Source organism: Mesoplodon mirus (assembly GCF_964341445.2).
Source record: "Mesoplodon mirus genome assembly, chromosome: 15".
In the NCBI taxonomy this organism is placed as follows: Eukaryota; Metazoa; Chordata; class Mammalia; order Artiodactyla; family Ziphiidae; genus Mesoplodon; species Mesoplodon mirus.
In genome coordinates, this window is record NC_138991.1 from 48,904,392 (window position 1) to 48,926,475 (window position 22,084).

The following is a 22,084-nucleotide window of genomic DNA, read 5'->3' on the forward strand; positions in this document are numbered from 1 at the left end:
ACAGGGAGGGACTCTCCGGGATCAGAGGATCATGGGGAATGCACCTAGGGTTTCCCCTGCCCACTTGGCTCTGGTGAGCCTGCTGGGGTCCCAGGCCTGGTCTTGCACCCTCAGAGGCCCCATCCAGTCACGTGGGTCCTAGGGGCGTGGCGGGGAGCAAGAAGAGTAGAGGCGAACAGGGAGGGACCCTCTGGGATCAGAGGATTGGGGGGGAAGCGTGGCGTTTCCCCCACCCACTTGGGTCCAGGGAGCCTGCTGAGGTCCTGGGCCTGATCATCCACACTCTAAGGCCAGAGGTACTCCAGGGCCCCTCTGGCCGTGCTGAGCCTAGACCCCACCTCTGCCTAAACCCCGCCCCTGCCTAAGCCCCGCCCCCCACAGCCAAGGCCTCTGCCGGCCTTTTTTTTCCTTTTTTGCTATTGTGGTTCTGTTTTACCTTCCAGTTGTTGTTTCATCTATATTTTTATTTTTTCTAACACATCTGTTAGTTTTCTAATCTTATTTTATTTTTTACCTTTTGTTCTTGCTTTGCTCCTTTTTTTTTCTTTTCTTTTCTTTCTTTTTGGCCACCCCACGTGGCTTGCGAGATCTTGGTTCATGGGCCAGGGGTCAGGCCTGAGCTCCTGTGGTGGGAGCTCCAAGTCCAAACAACTGGACTAACAGAGAACCTCAGACCCCAGGGAATATTAATCAGAGTGAGGTCTCCCAGATGTCCTCATCTCAGCACCAGGACCCAGCTCTACCCAACAGCCTACAAACTCCAGTGCTGGAAGCCTCAGGCCAAACAACCACTAAGACAGGAACACAGTCCCACGCATAAAAAAAAAAAGAAAAGAGATGACAAAAAAATATGTTACAGATGAAGGAGCAAGGTAAAAACCTACACGACCAAATAAATGAAGAGGAAATAGGCAACCTACCTGAAAAAGAATTCAGAGTGGGGCTTCCCTGGTGGTGCAGTGGTTAAGAATCCACCTGCCAATGCAGGGGACACGGGTTCAAGCCTGGGTCCGGGAAGATGCCACATGCTACAGAGCAACTAAGCCCGTGCACCACAACTACTAAGCCTGTGCTCTAGAGCCCATGATCCACAACTACTGAGCCCATGTGCCACAACTACTGAAGCCCATGTGCCTAGAGCCCATGCTCTGTGACAAGAGAAGCCACCGCAATGAGAAGCCTGCACACTGCAATGAAATAGTAGCCCCCACTTGCTGTAACTAGAGAAAGCCCGTGCACAGCAACAAAGATCCAACATAGCCAAAAATAAATAAATAAACAAACAAACAAATAAATAAATAATTTAAAAATTTTTTCAGAGTAATGATAGTAAAGATGATCCAAAATCTTGGAAATAGAATGGAGGCACAGATCAAGAAAATACAAGAAATGTTTAACAAAGACCTAGAAGAACTAAGGAACAAACAGAGATGAGCAGCACAATAACTGAAGGGAAAAACACACTAGAAGGAATCAATAGCAGAATAACAGAGGCAGAAGACGAATAAGTGAACTGGAAGACAGAATCGTGGAAAAAGAATAAATTCTAACCCTAATCCTAAAAATCTTCCAACAAACAAAACGTCCAGGACCAGATGGCTTCACGGGGGAATTCTATCAAACATTTAGAGAAGAGCTAACATCTATCTTCTCAAACTCTTCCAAAAAGTTGCAGAGGGAGTAACACTCCCAAATTCATTCTACGAGGGCACCATCACCCTGATACCAAAACCAGACAAAGATACTACAAAAAAAGAAAATTACAGACCAATATCACTGATGAACATAGACGCAAAAATCCTCAACCATATACTAGCAAACAGAATCCAACAACACATTAAAAGGACCATACACCATGATCAAGTGGGATTTGTCCCAGGAATGCAAAGATACTTCAATATATGCAAATCAATCAATGTGATACACCATATAAACAAATTAAGGAATAAAAACTATATGATCATCTCAATACATGCAGAAAAAGATTTTGACAAAATTCAACACCGATTTATGATAAAAACTCTCCAGAAAATGGGCAAAAAGGGGACCTACCTCAACAAAATAAAGGCCATATATGACAAATCCACAGCAAACATCATTCTCAATGGTGAAAAACTGAAAGCATTTCCACTAAGATCAGGAACAAGACAAGGATGTCCACTGTCACCACTCTTATTCAACATAGTTTTGGAAGTCCTAGCCACAGCAATCAGAGAAGAAAGAGAAATAAAAGTAATACGAATTGGAAAAGAAGAAGTAAAACTGTCACTGTTTGCAGATGACCTGATGCTATACATAGAAAATCCTAAAGATGCCACCAGAAAACTACTAGAACTAATCAAGGAATTTGGTAAGGTTGCAGGATACAAAATTAATGCACAGAAATCTCTTGCATTCCTATACACTAACAACAAAAGATCAGAAAGAGAAATTAAAGAAACAATCCCATTTACCACTGCAATATAAAGAATAAAATACCAAGGAATAAACTTACCTAAGGAGGCAAAAGACCTGTATTCAGAAAACTATAAAACACTGATGAAAGAAGTCAAAGATGACATAAACAGACAGAGAAATATACCATGTTCTTGGATTGGAAGAATCATTGTGAAAATGACTATACTACACAAAGCAATCTACAGATTCAATGCAATCCCTATCAAATTACCAATGGCATTCTTCACAGAATTAGAACAAAAAATTTTACAATTTGTATGGAAACACAAAAGACCCCGAATAGTCAAAGGAATCTTGAGAAAGAAAAATGGAGCTGGAGGAATCAGGCTCCCAGACTTCAGACTATACTACAAAGCTACAGTAATCAAGACAGTATGGTACTGGCACAAAAACAGAAATCTAGATCAATGGTACAGGATAGAAAGCCCAGAGATAAACCCACGCACATATGGTCACCTAATTTATGACAGAGGAGGCAAGAATATACAATGCAGAAAAGAAAGCCTCTTGAATAAGTGGTGCTGGGAAAACTGGACAGCTACATGTAGAAGAATGAAATTAGAACACTCCCTAACACCATACACAAAAATAAACTCAAAATGGATCAAAGACCTAAATGTAAGGCCGAACACTATAAAACTCTTAGAGGAAAGCATAGGAAAAACATTCTTTGACATAAACCACAGCAAGATCTTTTTTGACCCACCTCCTAGAGTAATGAAAAAGAAAACAAAAATAAACAAATGGGACCTAAAGAAAAGCTTTTGCACAGCAAAGGAAACCATAAACAAGATGAAAAGACAATCCTCAGAATGGGAGAAAATATTTGCAAACAAAGCAACAGACAAAGGATTAATCTCCAGAATATACAAACAGCTCATGCAGCTCAATATCAAAAAACAAACATTCATGAAACTTACTGTGATAATCATTTCATGTGGTATGTAAGTCAAATCATTATGCTCTGCACCTTAAACTTATACAGCGCTGTATGTCAATTATATCGTAATAAAACTGGAAGAGAGGGACTTCCCTCATAGTCCAGTGGCTAAGACTCTGCGCTCCCAATGCAGGGGGCCCAGGTTAGATCCCTGGTCAGGGAACTAGATCTCACATGCCACAACTAAGAGTTTGTATGATGCAACTAAGAGCCCACATGTCACAACTAAAAGATCCCACGTGCCGCAACGAAGATCCTGCATGCTCAACGAAGACCCGGTGCCGCCAAATAAATAAATAAATACTAAAAAAAAAAACTGGAAGAGAATAAATACATTGTGATTTTGGCAAAAGAATAGACAATTAGATCAATGGAGCACAATGGAGAGGCCAGAAATAGTCCCACATAAATACAGTCAACTGATCTTTGACCAAGGAGCAAAGGCAATAAAATGTCTTTTCAACAAATGATGTTAGAACAACTAGACATCTACATGCCAAAATATGAATCTAGAAACAGACCCTGTACCCTTTACAAAAATTAACTCAGAATGGATCACAGAACTAAATGTAAAATGCAAAACTATAAAATTCCTAGAAGATAGACTAGGAGAAAATCTAGGTGTCAGTGACTTTTTAGATATAACATGAAAGGCACAATACATGAAAGAAATCATTGATAAGCTAGACTACATTAAAATTAAAAACTTCTGCGCTGCCAAAGATACTGTCAAGAGAATGACAAATCACCAACTGGGAGAAAATATTTGCAAAAAGTATATCTAACAAAGGACTGATATCCAAAATACACAAAGAAATCTTAAAACTCAAGAATGATAAAACTAAGGACCTGATTTAAATATGGGCAAAAGACCCGAAGAGACGCCTCACTAAAGACATACAGATGGCACATAAGCATATGAAAAGATGTTCCAGATCATATGCCATCAGGGAATTCCAAATTAAAACAAGATACCACTATACACCTATTGGAATGGCCAAAATCCAGAACAATGACAACACCAAATGCTGATGACGATGTGGAGATACAAGAACTCCCATTTCTTTTCCAGTGAGATTTCAAAATGGTATAGTCACTTTGGAAGACAGGTTGGCAGCTTCTTAGAAAAGGAAACATACTTTTATAATATGATCCAGCAATTGTGCTCCTTGGTCTTTACCCAAAGGAGTTGAAAACTTATGCTCACACAAAAACCTGCACATGATGTTTATAGCAGCTTTATTCATAATTGTCAAAACTTGGAAGCAACCAAGATGTCCTTTAGTAGGTGAATGAATAAACAAACTGCAGCATATCCAGACAATGGAATCTTATTCAGTGCTAAAAAGAAATGAGCTATCAAGCCATGAAAAGAAAAGGAGGGATCTTAAATGCATATTACTAAGTGAAAGAAGCCAATCTGAAAAGGTATGATTCCAACTATGTGACATTCTGGAAAAGGCAAAACTATGGAGACAGTAAACAGATCAGTAGTTGTCAGGGTTGGTGGGAAGGAGGGATGGATAGGCAGAGCACAGAGGATTTTTAGGGCAGTGAAGACACACGTCATTATACATTTGTCAAAACCCACAGAATGTGTAACACCAAGCACGAACCCTAGTGTAAACCATGGACTTGGGTGATAAGGATTATAATCATGGATTATAACATTTGTACCACGCTGGTGCGGGATGCTGATAGTGGAGGAAGCAGTTCGTGTGGGAAGGCAGAGAATTTACAGGAACTCTGTGTACTTTCTGCCCAGTGTTGTTGTGACCCTACGACTGCTTTAAAAAATAATGTCAAATAAACAAATGAATAAATCCTCCACTGCCTCACCATCACCATTCACCTCATAGTGAAACCAAGGTAACAAAGGAGGGCTGCAAGGATCTACGGGATTTGGTCTCCCCCCTGCTCACTCTGCGCCAGTCATGCTGGCAGCCTCCTCGGCAGACCTAGTGCCAGGCATGCTGCACTCAGTGCTTCTGCACTCATTGTGCTTTCTGCCGGGAATACTCTTCCCAAAGAGCACCCTGGTTCCCTCGCACCTTCCTTCAGGCCTTTATTCAAATGTCATCTCCTTGGCGGTGAGGCCTTCCCATCACCTTATTTAAAAATGCAGCTTTCCCCAAGCCTTCCTGTTCTTCTTGTTTTTTTCTCCAGAGGACTTCTCACCAACTAACATACTATGTATTTTACTTAGCTAATTTCTTGTCTGCCTGCCTCCCTCCCACTAGAATGTAAGCTGTGTGAGGGCAGAGGCTTCTGTGGTTTTGTTCCCTGTTGTTCATTGCCTTACCACTGAGCCTAGGACGTGGTAGGCTCTCAACAACGTTTGGTGAGTGAATAAATGAATACCTTAGTGAGAGTTCTCTCATGCTTCTGGATATCTGCCATGCTGTACTCTCTGCCTGGAATGACATTCTTCTGTGTTCAGAAGAGAAAAATCCCACTCAGCCTCCAAGTTCAGCTCAAGAAACCCTTCTTTTGCAAAGGGCTCCCTGACTTTAGGGAGACAGAGGCAGGAACCTCTTCCCTGCATTACCAAAGTGTCCATTATCACCAAAGGCTGGTGGGACCTTACACAGTGCTTCACAATCTGTGGGGCTTTGGAGTCTCCTTATTCATCTTGTATGCCCAGAACCTTTGAACCTAGCAGATAATAGCACGCCCTCAGAAACATTTGTGGAATGAAATAATAAATGAGTGAATGACTTAGAAAAGCAATCAGTATGTAGCTTACTGTGAATTACATAGACATTTGTAGCATACATAATTTAAAGAATACCCTTAAAGATATTCCTATTGAAGTTCCTTTGACATGAATACTTTTTATTGTAGTTTACTCGAGATCTATAAATTAATGACTAATAATGCCCAAAGTCTAAGATACTGCCTAGTAATCAATGTAAGAGGCTGAGTTTGCTTTCATATTTCTATTACATTATTTCAAAGCATTTTTTTTCTCTACCTTTTGTTTGGGTTTCCATATCCATACTGGTTTAGCCTAGAGAGTATCATCATGGGAGCTAAAGACTGAGCAGGTTTGGTAAATAAAGCATTGATGCCAAAGACCATTGAGGAAAGGGGTGACCTGGAACAGAAAAAAGTAGCATGTGTCTACATCACACACAAATTACATGTGTGTATATATGTACATGTATATACATATATATGTATACAAGTATCAAGGACCTTTTGGCTATTAAGTCCTCCTTGAGCCTAAATAGACAATAATAGAAATAGTTTAAAAAATGCTAACCATCATCTGATAATGCAGGGTTGCCACAAACATGCATCGAGCAAGTCTATTGGAGCCATTTTTCCAATGGAATTTGCTCACTTTGTGTCTCTGTGTCACGTTTTGGTAATTCTTGCAATATATCAAATGTTATCATTATTATTACAGTAAGTCCCCTACATATAAACGAGTTCTGTTCCAAGAGCGCGTTCGTAAGTCTAATTTGTTCGTAAGTCCAACGAAGTTAGCCTAGGCACCCAACTAACACAATCGGCTATATACTGCTGCCTTTATGCTTGCTTCTGGACGTCCTGGGCTTGAAATAAAGACACTGTACTACTGTACTCTATAGAGTACTGTACAGTAAAGTACACAAAAGCACAACCACTTGTAGCGGATGTACGCACATGACAACGTATGCCAGACACGTGAACTAACTTATGTGATTGGACATGCAAATGCACGTTCGCATCTTTGAAAGTTCACAACTTGAAGGTTCATTTGTAGGGGACTTACTGTATATTTGTTATGGTGATCTGTGATCAGTGATCTTTGATGTTACTATTGTAGTTGTTTGGACATTTCATTTTTTAGCAATAAAGTATTTTTAAATTAATGTATGTACATTTTTTAGACATAATGCTATTTCACACTTAATATACTACACTATTGTATGAATGTAACTTTTATATGCACTGGAAAACCAAGAAATCTGTGACTTGCTTTATTGCAATATTTGCTTTATTGCAGTGGTCTGGAACTGAACACACAATATCTCCTGTACCAATATGTATTATTTCATTTAAGCTCCGCAACAACCCCATGAGGAAGATACTATCACTCCTATTTTAGGGATGGGAGGACAGACTAACTTGTCCATAGTCACACAGCTAGCAACTAGTAGAACTGGAATTCATACTTAAGTCTTTCTGCCCAAATTTTATAAAGGATTACTTTAATATGTTCTCTGTAAGAATCCTGCCATATCATTTTTTGATAATTTAGTTATATCACATAAAATAAATCAAGTGCATTGACTGAGTAATCTGAAATTTTGTCATATTTCAACTAATGATGGAAACCTTGAAACTAAGGAAGAAGAGGAGAAAAAGGGGAGGTGAAGAAAGGGGAGAAAAAAAGAAAAGGAAAGGAAAGAAGGGAAAAGATGAGGCCAGAGAACTGGAAGAAGATTGCTTTGATGGTAAGAGCTTGAGATTCATTCCCAGTTCTTCAATCTGCTGGTTACATTACCTTGGGAAAGTTAACCCCTCAAGAGTTTTAGTTTCCTGAAAATGGGGATAATTATGATTTCATGATAATATAATAATACAACTGCTGTCTGTATCCTCCACTAGACTGTCAGTGCCATAAAGGTAAGTGTTACATTTGCTTTGGCTCCCTGCATTAAGTTCTTATCCGACATGATCAGGACGACAGTTGACTGAAGCCAAAAATCATTTTCAGAAAACAAGACATTGACCATTCTATTTCAACTTAACTATACTCATTCACCAATCTTTTCTTTAAGTACAGGTCCACTGATGAAAGTGCTGTGCCATCTTTCTGGCATGTATAGTATCCATAGGATATGATCTATGGTTTCTACTATCAGTTATAGAGAGAACCTAAAGTTGTTCACAAGGCAATCTAAGAACAGAATACCTTTAGATTTTTATGACTTTTCCCCAAAACATTTACAGTTCTCATCACATCAGATTTGATAGTAATTTTTTTACACTTAATCTTTATCAAGTCTTTCTAAAGCATTCAACTTAGTTTTCATAGAAATAACTTTCATTTCATACTTATATTTCCTAAGTTTATAAAATATAAGTGTAATTAAGTGTTGTAATTATAATAACAATTGCATCTGACGTTAACCAATTTGAAACAAGAAGTACTGACTCTTGGTAAGGACATAACTTATGGGAACAGAAAAGCACATGTGTCTTCAAGAGCAGCCATTCAGTCAGAAGCATACAGCATGTGCATAGGAGAGAGTATGTTTTAGAAAGGATCTGTTACAAGACCTGCTGTATTGTATCCCCAGCATTGACCACAGTGCCTGACATATAGGAGGCAATCAATAAATATTTGTTGAGTCAATAATTCTCCCACACATGGCTGGTGTGTGACTTGAATGAGCAAAAGCCATACAGTGCTTACACACATTGGCATTTGATAAATGTCAGTGCCCTTCCCTTTCCAACTGTTTGAGGCATTTTATTCATTTGTACCCAGTCTCATTCAAAAAGAATTTGAGGGTTATAAGATGTTTACTGACGTTTCTTCTTGTTAACTTATTCATGTTTTTAAAAAGTGATTTGAGCCGGTCATTTTTCTAGGCACTAGGGACACGGTCCTGAACCTTAAGGAGCTCACCACCTTGCTCATCACTCCAAATATGACTTAGCAACAAACCCTGAAACAGGAAAGAAATTATATAAGGAAGAAATCACCAAGCTGGATTGGCAAAGCTTCCTTCAATTTAAGTTGCATTAAAAAAAAAAAGCCATGCAGTTTCTACAAAGCTAATAAAGACTATGCCAGTCTTAAAATAATACAGTCCTCTCTAATCCATAAAATAGGGCACATATCACAAAATATTTGCCCATCAAGTGAATTTTATAGCTGATCTAAAGCGTTTATAATAACCATACCAAGGAACAAAACCTCTCATCATCAGCTTACACTTTTTAAAGTAAAAGAGGATAAGATGGACTTTGATTTTCAATTTTAATTCTTGTGATGTCACAGGGCGAAGGTCATTTTGCCTGATCATCCAGTGTAATAATGCATATTGCAATATTATAACATAAAGTTATCTGAGGTTTCACTTTGGTTTCTGAGATTTAACCTTGTTGTAGCATTGGCTGTGTGAAGCTGAGGTATAAAAAATTATGATGTCCTTTCAAAAGCAGAGAAAACTTGCCCAGGGTGAACAATTATGAATATCCTATTATGTTCTGCTCTCTGATTCCCAATGATGCCTCTTATGATCATCTTTCAGTTATGTGATTTGTAATGGCAATGTAACTGAGATATGGAGACTCTGATAGGTCCTGCCTCCATGTGATATTTTTATAGCTAATATTTGAAAAAATATTACTTACTGCCAATTGAACTTCAGTAAATCTGCATTGACCATGTCAGCTAGTGGCAGATTAAATGAGCAAAAAGAAGCTTGCACAATCACCCTAGAAACAATTTTAAATACACAAATGAAAATTCCATAACTAGGAGGCACAGATTTGTTTAAAAACCAAACATCAAATAAAAGTAGACATTCGGTTTGCAAAAAGGAAAAATGAAATAATATACTATAAAAGTAAACATATGTTAGGCACACACTTCTATTCTCCCAAAATATATCTATGAATATATAATTCTCTTTTAAAAATAAAATAACTACATTTTTAAAAATTTACTATGCTTTTTCCTCATTCCCAGATGACTGCTCATTAAATCTGCTTAAATTACGGATAGGTTCTAAAGAACAAAACATGCCATGAAATTCATCAGACATTTTTTCTCTTTATTTTTCCTTTTTTCCCCTTTTATTTCCTATAGTTGATCTGCCTTAATTAAGATGAACTTTCTAGCTTTATGAGCATGGTAATAATGACGTGGTGTTTTTTTGGTTTATATTTTAAACAGCATAAATATTTTGTAAACTGCACAATAGAACAGAAGAAATGAGAATCCATTATCTCTCATTCACATAAGCATATACTTTTAAAAATTATCTTTGATAACAGAAGGCAAGTATAGCAGATATTTTAAATTTTTTTTAGTTTAAATTTATAATCTACTACTTATGTTTGCTAATTCTTTACCATAAGCTAAGGGAAGGTAGATTATCTTCTTACATTTCTTTTGCACACTCTTTATCCCATGCAAAATAAAAATGAGCTAAGTAAAATATTATATATAAGTAGTAAGTATTTAATAATATAAATTCCAATATATTTTAACTGGAGAAGCATTTAGAAATCTTCTAGTTCAACATCACATTCAATACAGAAATCTCTTGATGTCAAGATAGGAAAGTTAAGAACTATAAAAGGACATATAACATTTTAGTTATGATAGAAGAATAAAAATGGAGGGATGGTTTAAGTAAAAAAAAAAAAAGCAAACAAAATTTTTTATTCTAAAAATCTCTATCAAGATGTCCTTTTAAATGATATAGCCAAGGCCACTATTGTAGATTTATAGAATAGCTATCTATGTGGGGTTCTAATATCTTGACGTTTCACAGAGATTCAATCCTTTGGGTTAATTAGTATACTCTCCGTTACCAATGTATTCAAAATGCAAGTAAGTCTTCATGAAAATTTTCTCAAATTGTTCCAGTAGGGACCTGTGGCTAACAATATTTTCATAATTCTACTAGATTCACGTTGAGAGCTCAATCACATTTTTTTACTGCATTTCTTGCTACCAATGAAAAAGTTCATTGTTCTAGACCAAAAAGTTAGTGCTAAATATACATATGTACATTAACAAAGATTAGAAGATCCTCTTTGTTTTCAGTTTTAAGAAGTATATCATTTAGCCCTGAACTGTTTTCACTAACCAAATGTGCGTACATTACAATTAGAGAATTTTTAATGATGTAAGTATAATACCAATATTCTTTAATAAAAATAAGGGGTTTTCCCCCTGACTGATTTTTTTGGTTTAATTCTGTACTTGCAAGGAACAAGAGCACTTTTTTTTTAAATATTAAAACAATGGCTCAGTGACTGATGGGATCCAAGGCATTTCTTAGAGTTCTCTAAGGTAAAGTATGTAAAACACCCCAGCAAGTCCCCTTATATTCCTATATTTAATAATAATATTGTAAATTTATACAGTTCCACATATTGAAATGAAGTTTCTTGTTTTCAATCTCTAATACATAAATACTATACAAAATATAAGAAAGTAATAATGTAAGAAATATGTGACAAAGTGGAGAAAGATTTTGAAATCAGATGTCCCTAGGTTTGAATTCCAGCTTTGCCACTTTTATCAGCTGTTCATTCATAGACAAGTTTCTTTACCTAAGAGGCATTTCCTCCCACTAGCACTCCCTCTCCCTCTCTGTCTCTGTCTCTCTCATCATATAAAATACTTAATAATTGTTCCTTATTACTTTTCTGTCCAATGTGAAAAGATATGAGCCAGGGACTTCCCTGGCGGCACAGTGGTTAAGAATCCGCCTGTCAATGCAGGGGACATGGGTTCGATTCCCTGGTCTGGGAAGATTCTACATGCCACGGAGCAACTAAGCCCGTGTGCCACAACTACTGAGCTAGCGCTCTAGAGCCCGCAAGTCACAACTGCTAAGCCCGTGCACCACAACTACTGAAGCCCGCGTGCCTAGAGCCGGTGCTCCGCAACAGGAGAAGCAACTGCATTGAGAAGCCCGTGCACCGCAACGAAGAGTAGCCCCCGCTCGAGGCAGCTAGAGAAAGCCGCGTGCAGCAACAAAGACCCAATGCAACCAAAAATAAATAAGTAAAATTAAATTAAAAACCATTATCTTAAAAAAAAAGATACGAGGGCTTCCCTGGTGGCGCAGTGGTTGAGAGTCCGCCTGCCGATGCAGGGGACACAGTTTCGTGCCCCGGTCCGGGAAGATCCCACATGCCGCGGAGCTGCTGGGCCCGTGAGCCATGGCCGCTGAGCCTGCGCGTCCGGAGCCTGTGCTCCGCAACGGGAGAGGCCACAACAGTGAGAGGCCCGCGTACCGCAAAAAATAAATAAATAAATAAATATGAGCCAATGATGAGTAATATAACGACAAAAAAAGAGACTACTTTTTCTTTTACTAAAGCAAAGCCTTCTACAAACTGAGGGTTTTGGCTCTCCATTCACGTGTTTATTGAGTAGAAGCTTGTGAAAAATGTGTCCCAGAACAAGTGTTGGCAAACAAATGCCAAAGCCTAAATCAAAACAGAGATAAAGGCAATGCTGTGTTTACAGTGAAAGTTTAATAATATTTGCTGCACTGAGATTTAATAATACAAGCTAACATTTCTAGAGTGTTTATTTTGTGCCAGCAACCATTTTAAGTACTTTGTATGTCTTCATTCATTTAATCCTCAGAATAATTCCAATCCGTAGGTACCACTTTTATTCTCATTTTACAGAGAAGGAAACTGAGACACAGAGAGCTTCAGTAACTTACCCAGGGTCAGACAGCTAATAAGTGGGGAGGCAGACTTCTCCCTGGCAGACTCCATGCTCCTATAACCCATTTACTGTTCTGCCTCTTGGAGGGTCATGGGATGTGGAAGAGTCACAGACCGATTAAAACAGTTATTAGAGAGAAAAAGCACTTGCTCATTCTTTTCTCCTTTCATTTATTCAATTCCTCAAAAAGAAAGCCACTGGGAAGACAGCCTGAGAAAATGAAAATACAGTGCTTAGCCTTCGTTACCAAAACCAATAGGTAGAATGTTAAAGTGACTTAGCTACATAAATAACAACAAATTCCAACAAGCTGTCATTTTTTTACCCCAATAATTTATAAGTGTCACTTCTTTAGAAATTCAGAATAAAATTTAAGGCAACTTTGGATTTCCACTTTATAATGATTTTTTTATTGAGATAAACAGAAATTCATAGGTTAGTGTGAAGGCTTGAGAAAAAGGATTGTTGAAATCTTTTGGCCGTACTTCTCTTAAAATTTAATAGCCAAGAGAGACTGGGAGAAAATATTGCTGAACATATATCCAACAAAGCACCTTTACTGAGAATACATAATATATTGAATATATAAAGTATTCTTACAATTCAACAATATACAATTCAATTAAAAAATAATTAAAGATTTAAACAAATAATTCACCAAAAAGATATATGGGTGGCAAGTAAGTACATTCAAAGATGCTCAACATCATTAGCAGTCATTAGGAAAATGCAAATCAAAACCACAGTAAGATACTGCTACACACCTACCAGTATAGCCAAAACTCAAAAGCCTGATATGATATTGATGAGAATGTGGAGGAACTGGAAAACTTATACATGATTGGGAGGAAAGTAAAATGGTGCAACCACTTTGGAAAACAGCTTGTCAGCGTCTTTAAAAGTTAAACATTTACCTACCATGCAGTTCAGCCATTCTACTCCTAGGGGTTTACCCAAGAGAAAGGAAAGCATATGTCCATACAAAGATTGACATGTATACACTGATGTGTATACAATTGATGACTAATAAGAACCTGCAGTATAAAAAAATAAATAAAAATTAAATTAAAATTTATCTAAAAAAAAAAGACACAAATTTTCACAGCAGCTTTATTTGTAATAGCCAAAAACCGGAAACCACCAAATGCCCATTAAAAAGTGAATAGGTAAACAAACTGTGGTATATCCACACAATGGAATATTATTTGGCAATAAAAAGGAATGAAATCTTGATACCACAGCAACAGGACTGAAGACTCCAGACCAAAAAATAGTACGTATTGTATTATTCCATTTATATAAAAATCTAGAAAATGCAAACTAAGGAAGAATTAGAGGGAGGGATTACAAGGACAATTTGGAGAGTGATGAATATGTCTACTATTTTGATTGTGGTGATGGTTTCATGGTACATACATAGGTCAAAATGTACCAAGTCGTACAGTTTAAATATATGTAGTTTCTTGAGAGTCAATCATACCTCAATAAAACCGTAACCAAAAAACTACGTTATTTCAACTCATTTTTTGTTTTTTTGAGATTATGAAATGTTCTAAAATTGACTGTGGTGGGAGTTCCCTTGTGGCCTAGTAATTAGGATTCCAGGCTTTCACTGCTTTGGCCCAGATTCAATCCCTGTTCAGGGAACTGAGATTCTGCAAGCCATGTGGCACGGCCAAAAAATTTAAAAATAAACAAAAATAAAATTGACTGTGGTGATGGTTGCACATATCTGCGAATATACTAAAAACCACTGAATTGTATACTTTAAATGGGTGAATTAATTGTATGGTATGTGAATTACATCTCAATTAAACTGCTTAAAAACATCTATCTATTGGGAATTCCCTGGTGGTCCAGTGGTTAGGACTCTGTGCTTCCAGTCCAGGGGGCACGGGTTCGATCCCTGGTCAGGGAACTAAGATGCCACATGCCACTGGGTGTGGCCAAAAAAATAAAAATATCTATCTTTTTTTTTTAAATTTATGTAAGAGTTTAACAAACTTTTTTTTACCTGGAGGAGATACTATAGGCAAGTACATGATTAAAAGTGGGAATGTATATATAGCCTAGAATCTGACAATAACAAGTAGAAACAAGAACTCAAACAGCTCCCCATTCTGAGTCAGCAAACAGCTTGAAAAACCTCAAACTGCCATGAAGGGGGAGCATCATTTTACTGTGTACACATAGTACCTGGGACATACTGATAAGCCAAAAACGCTACTCTATTTGGTAAACTCTGCTAAACAGACCACATAAACACAGTACACTTTAGAGAGAGAATCTTAAAGTGCACAACTCTAAAGGCCTCTGAGCCTCCCTTTTCTCATTTGGCAGGATGGGTCTTTCAAAGGTAGTTGTCAGGATTACACGAGATAATGTATACAATGTACTTGGCATAGTCCATTGCACATGGTAAACACTCAGAAAATGTGAGTTATCAATATTATGGTATATACAGTAACCAAACTATGATATAGGCCTTGAGCTAATGGCAGAAAGGCAAATTCTATCCCTCATACTTTGCTTAAGGAAGTGTGGCAACACTTAGAACATTTCAGAACTACTTCTACCCCAAATGGTTTAAATCTTTTGGAAAGTTAGTAAACAATAAAAACTTGTCTATTTAGAATAACTTATTCTCTGAAGAGTATAGATAACAGATTTTAATTGTGAAAACAGGAAAAACCCATATCATAGGCTAGGTTAAGTCATATCTTTAGAGGATATATTTAGGTTAAGGGAAGCAATTTTATTCATCAACTCTCCAAGTCGTGTAATAAACAACAGGCTGGTATATTTTTTGGAGGATACACCCTCTGCAATAATGGTCATGGCCATGGAATTTTACTAACGCTCTGGAATTCTAGGACTCCAGTCTTTTAGCCAAGTGTTTTTGAAACCTGGCTTCAGGAATCCATGATGAAGTAACTATTCTTCCTTGTAACAGTCACAGGAATCTTAAATGTCAGGATAAAGAAAAATGAGGTGCTCACAGGAAGCCATGTATTTTCCTCCGTAGTTGTGCAGAGGTTTAAATGAGGAAGCTCAGGAGAACAAAACTGAAAAGCTAAATGTTTAAAATATTACATTGCTCAGCTTTCTTGGGTTCTCCTTCCTTTTTTCCTTGCATCTCTTGTTTCCATTATATTTCTACAGAATCTTGTATAATTTCTGGGACTCTGAATCTTTGGGTCTCTTAATAAATGTGAATCATTTTTCCCAACTACTGATATAATCAGGTTTTTAATTCCTCAGCCAGGTAAGAGTTACATCTTTAATCCCTGTAGGAAGATACATGAAGAATCATCACATACCTGTGGGCAGATGAAGACTGCCCCATACATGATGCTCCTTATGGAAGAAGGAAGAACATACTTAGGAATGAGATTATCAACAAAGATCATCATGAAGTTACTGAAGAAGGTTAAATGGAAGACTTGGAAGAAATTCATAGTCAGAAAAAGGCAAAAGTTTTTCTGGATCAAGATTTGTCGCATCAATGAGATGACGGAGGTCCAGGGGAGATCCTATTCAGTTTCTGAGAAAGGGTTTTCCTCAGGGCTTATTTTAGGTTCTTTTAAGGTGACTCACGTGGCGCATGCCAATGTAAAGGCTGGCAGTAGCAAGAGTAGCATGACAACAGTGATGGCCTGAAAACTGAGCAAAATTTCCATGTTATCAGAGATGAGACCACAGAAAAGGACACTGGTAGATCCTACCAGTGATGCCACTTGGTTGATTTTAAGAAGCTGAAGCCGACTAGTGAAATTAGTGAAAATAATGTAAATAATTAGCCGACTAGTGAAATATCTAGTGAAAATTTCTGCAAACAGTACACACTGGGCTTGCTGAACAAAGGTAAGCGTGCTATTAAAAGCACATAATGATACCACCAGGTGAAGCCTACTAAGCCAGTCACCTTCATGATAGTACTTCCAAGGGAGCCAAGGAAGCAGGAAGGCTATTGCATATAAAGGGCCACCACACAAAACAGAACTATGATGATTGGAACAGCAGTCAGCCTAACAGTTGTTGTGAAAATACCCAGTCAGGTCGTTAAGAGCATTCCAAATCATTAAAATCATCTAGGAGGAAAAAAAAAAAAAAACACCACAGGATTATTTTAGTATAGTTTATACTGATGAAAATGACCCCTGAATTTTTAATTAATGTGAAGTAACCAAAGTTGAGCTGAAAAAAAAGCTCATTGCTTCCAGTATCTGTAGGGGGTGTACTGAAATATTAAAAATAATAATAACAGCTAATACTACCTCTCAAAAACAGTGTACATTCACTTTGTGTCTAGGCAAACAAGTTTTTACATGAATTATTTCATTAAATCCTTAAAACAACCCTATGAAGCAGGTAATATTATTATCCCTGCTTTACAAGGAAACTGAGGGCCAGATATGTTAAGCAACTTGCCAGGTTAATAAATGACAGAGCCACGGTTTGAGCCAAGGCAGATGACCCCCGAGTCTGTGCTTTCAATCATTATGCTACAGTGTCTCCCCACAAGGCACAAGGCCCTGCCTCTGCAGAGGGATGGCCTGTTTACAGACCATGGCACAGTTTTACATAATTTCATTAGGAAAGGTTAAAATATTAGTGTTTGCCATCTCAAAATGGCAAAAACACTTATTAGATCAAGGATGTTATTGTTGGTAATAAACAAGTAACATTATAAACCATACGGGTTTTTAAGACCATGAACTCTATCCATCCTGACCCTCTAATTGGTAATGAGTTACAATGAAATTTGTGAATACCATGGGTCATTTCAAAACATAGAATATCTTAATAATTCTAATTTTTCCACATAAGGGAATTTTCCAGATAACCAAAAGCTTACCCTTTAAACTCTAAAGCTGTTGTGTTTTGACAACCTTTCAAAAGTCTCTTTGCCCTTAAACAGAGGATCTTGGACATGGATAACCTCTTCTTGATAACTCTTTCAGCTCATGAGGAATCAGCTCTTTGGAAAATCACAGCAAGGCACAACTATGAGGAAGGAGAAACTCTGTCCTAAGGCGAAAGGACAACAAGGGCTCCATCTCACCTGCACTTGGTAAAAGGTCACTTCTGAAATCTTGTACAGGTGTAAAAACGCCTTTACACAGTAGAAATTGCAGACAGAATTTAGCATTTCAGTCCCTAATGTTATCCTAGAAAATGCCCAAGCAATGGTTTTGATATTTAAAAATGCCATTTTCCACACAGAGGAATTCTTCTTCCTTTAGTTTAAGAAAAAAAAGAAATGGTTAAAATTCACTGCTTGCATACACTAACTGATGAGTGGCAAAATTCCACTGGACACTGGTTAATTTAAGTTAAATAAAAGTCCAAAACCACTAGCTGTGAATATGGAACGAGATTTAATACTTTACTTTCTTATCCACTCACTCAACAATTTGTGAGATGTTGCCAGGAACCCTAATTTGCATAGTGTGGCTTTACTTGAATATATTTTTAATATCTCTTCTAACTTATAAAAGTGAAATATATTCAAGAGTTTAGACATGTTTAACTAGTGGTCAGGGAGATGTGTTTATGGCAGTATTATCCTCCCTACTTGGGAGTTTACAACAGAAAAAAAACAATGAAGTGACATCCTTTAGCAAGTGTCAAAGAGAAGGAATAGAAGCAAGCCCTTCATCTTAGCATAAAGTTGTCCATTCAGTAGTACAGACTTGCACTGGGAGATTTATTTTTGATCTTCTCCTGACATCATATGTAACTTAGGCCCAAAGGACATGGCTAACATGGATATAGAAAGAACACATTTTGGTCCTTGCTCTGATGTAAATGTTCCTCTTAAATCTGGCATATTGTCTTACCCTTTCAGGGACTTGATTTATCCAACTGGAAAACAGGAAAAGGTTAACCAAGCAAGAGGTAGGTATAGACTCATCTTGCTTTTTTAATCTTGACTATAGTTTTAAGATAACACCATGGGGGCTTCCCTGGTGGTGCAGTGGTTAAGAATCCGCCTGCCAATGCAGGGGACACGTGTTCAAGTCCTGGTCTGGGAAGATCCCACATGCCACAGAGCAACTAAGCCCGTGTGCCACAACTACTGAGCCTGCGCTCTAGAGCCCACGAGCCACAACTACTGAGCCCGCATGCCTGGAGCCCGTGCTCCGCAACAAGAGAAGCCATTGCAATAAGCAGCCCGTGCACCACAATGAAGAGTAGTGCCCACTCGCCACAACTAGAAAAAGCCCACATGCAGCAACGAAGACCCAATGCAGCCAAAAATAAATAAATAAATAAATAAATAAAAAAGATAACACCATGATTTTCCTGTTTTATAATGGGCAGGTCTAAAAATCTTACTGAAGCAGAAAACAAAAATATTCAGATAATTCGAGAGATATTACCTGCTTAAACAATTCTTGGGAATTAAGCAGGAACCTCAGTCTATATTACCCAATTTCTTAGAGAAGGGGAGAGCAAGTTAGAAGGGGGAAGTGGGCATCTGGCTCAAATGATCAAATTACTTAAGTGCCTGAGTTTCATTTTGCATCGGGTAGATACAAAATGATTTTAATTCAATGGGAAGTAGAGCCCTAGAATTATCAAAAAGGGTTATGAAACCCATATGCAGACCAAGCATTGTCTGTAAACAGAATAAAGAATATTTTGCCCATTTGTGTACTAGCTTTCTTAAAATGTTTGTAGATTCTGCTGTAATGATACAATACAAATACTTGAACTGTTATCATTATGCATTCTCAAACTCTTGAAAAATACAAGTACTATTATGTGGAGGTCAGCCAACATTTTTGGCTTTAAAGGTAATTCTCAGGTTTGGAAACGCTGGGAACTACTGTTGAAGACCTCACTCTAGGGAGTTACTTTTTGGCATAAGTGAGAATGAAGACTGAAGCTGAGGCCACAGGGTTACTAAGAGAGCCAAAACCAAGGGAGCCAGTAGAACCAAAAGCCAAGATACAAATTTAGCCCACCAAAATCTAGGCACTCTTTCTTAGTTTTATTTCAGGCACGCTAAAACAAGAAGCATGCCACACCCTCTGAACTGATCTATCATTAAGTCAGAAGGCAGGTATTTATAAACTCAGAATTTTGCAAAGAGTCATGAGCTTGCTTAGTTGAGTTCAAATTTTTTTAAAAGATTTTGAGTTAAGCACCCATCCTGTCTGAAACATAAGGTTTATATGACATATATATATATGGTGAATATAAGGTTTTAATAACATTACAAAAAACTCCATAGCCTAAACTTCTGTTTATATATTTTGAGAGGAGGAAGTAAAAATCTTATTTCTATCCGCAAAAGGAACTATCAATATTTTGCTTTAGATTATTTTCATCGTAATAAACACTTATTTCAGTAGGTATCAAACTGAAAATCACCACTTAACAATCTTTTTAAAGCCAACACTACTATCTAAAAACTCCCCTTACCTGATTTTACTATAGCAACAAAGCACCAAAGAACAAGAATAGTGTATCTTTACAACCAGGAATAAAGGATTTCTGAAACTGGTTCTTCTGTAACACAAAATGTTTTATACAGAAGAGTTTAAAAGTAGCAAAACGGTGTAATGATTAGGGTGGGCAGGTGCACAAAATACTGGTGAATTATTAAATGAAACCCAAAACCCTCCTTTTAGAATCAGCTTGGGTTGTTATTCACTAACCTATTACTAAACCGAATAATAATGTTGCTGAAGAGGCTGCTTATGATTGCTTCTCAGCTCTGACTACATAGACTCTAAAAGAATGATGGAAACCCCTCCAAAGCAGGGTTTTTAGCACTGGAAGCTAACTTGTCTTTTTCAGTGCAGTTTTTGTTCAAGCTTTTGCAGGGGGAAAAAAGTTTCCCCAAATAGTGTACTTAAAAAGAACACACTAATACTAAAAGGCATAAAGTCTGGTATGTGGGGTTTTGTGGGGGGGATTGCCATTTAAAATCATCAATAACTTTAATTCTCCAGACTGTTCTTTTTCATTGTTGTTTTGTGTTTGTTTTTTGAAGAATGTTAAAGAGCATTTCAATACAGTTTCCTATTTGACCCGGAGTCAAAAGGAGTTTTGCCATGGAGAAAAAGCACTTTCAATCTTGCAGATTAGTGGCTGTGAAAGATGAGTCTCTTGAAGGTCAGAGGCATGATTCCAGCCCTTCAGCTTCCACAAATCACCATCAGCAAATCCTAAATCCAATCATCTCTCTTTCCAAAGAGCTTTCTCTGTAGTGACTTACTTGTAAATTAAGATAGTTGGTTTTAGTTATTTTCTTTTGGCTCTGGATTAATAATATCTCTACCAGAATATTGACAACCAGGGCAGTACAAGCTACACAGGAGACCTAGCTTCTTTCTTAGCAATAAAAAGTAGATCCGTTACATTTTACCTTTTAGTATACCTGGATTCAGAAGAAAAGGATTGGTGAGTTTACCATTCCTCTTTTATTACCTCTTCCACGTTTATTGGCTGGCATTCTACTCTAAGCTGTCTTCTGTCAGCCGTACCTTTACCATTACATCAAGGCTGAGAACACTGACCTTCTGGTCTGTCACCCTACTTTAGAATTTCTGGGCTTTGTCTGCACGATGATGGTAAAAGCCACAACCCATGAGCCGTATTTATTTTGTTTCTGTCCGTGGAGAACAGCGTTCACTGTCCTGCTGGCCATCAAGTGCTCGGGATGCATTTTCTTCTTTCCAGGTGTAACGTCATGACTTCAGATGCTTAACTGTGCAGTTAGCTTCAACTGCACCCCTTCCAGCCCCCAGATACTCAGGTAGGTCTGAGGCCCACCATTTCAGGGGGACTGAGTACAAATTCTCAGCGGGTTAGAGGCTCAGATATCAAGGAAAAAACAGCTAACTGCTCTAAACTTCCGACCGACCCTCAATTTCCCCGCATTAAGCAGATCAAATCTGGGAGTCAAAAGACCAGTAGAGGCCGGCGGGGCAGCGGACCTCGGTGTCCCGGCACTCCTCGCGCCTCCCGTCCGCAACCGCTCACTGCTCGGAGGCCGGACTCCTGCCCCTCACACTCACGCAGGCCGTCCATCGGCCGGACACCCATCACAGGGGCCGCGGAGGCCGCCACCTCTACACCCCAGCAACCCGAACATACACCCAGAGGCGACTCAAAGCAGAGGAAGGGGCGGGGCCTTCGGCCGCACCCCTTCGCCTTTTCCCGCCTCCTTTGTTTCCTTCGGAGTCGCCATTGGCTGCTTGCCCTTGAGCCCGGGCGAACCGCGGGCCTGTGGTGAGAAGCGA

At 38.1% G+C, this 22,084-nt stretch overlaps 1 pseudogene across 1 annotated transcript; it reads right to left on the reverse strand.

Moving 5' to 3' along the window:
* Positions 1-110: 110 nt before the first annotated feature.
* Positions 111-22,032, reverse strand: LOC309816748 (transmembrane protein 180-like; annotated as a pseudogene). Its single transcript, XR_014296215.1, has 8 exons — positions 21,996-22,032; positions 21,779-21,848; positions 17,890-18,064; positions 16,145-16,915; positions 14,839-14,900; positions 9,755-9,961; positions 6,372-6,494; positions 111-138 (listed from the first exon to the last, which is right to left on the reverse strand). The product of XR_014296215.1 is annotated as a transmembrane protein 180-like (transcript).
* Positions 22,033-22,084: the final 52 nt, after the last annotated feature.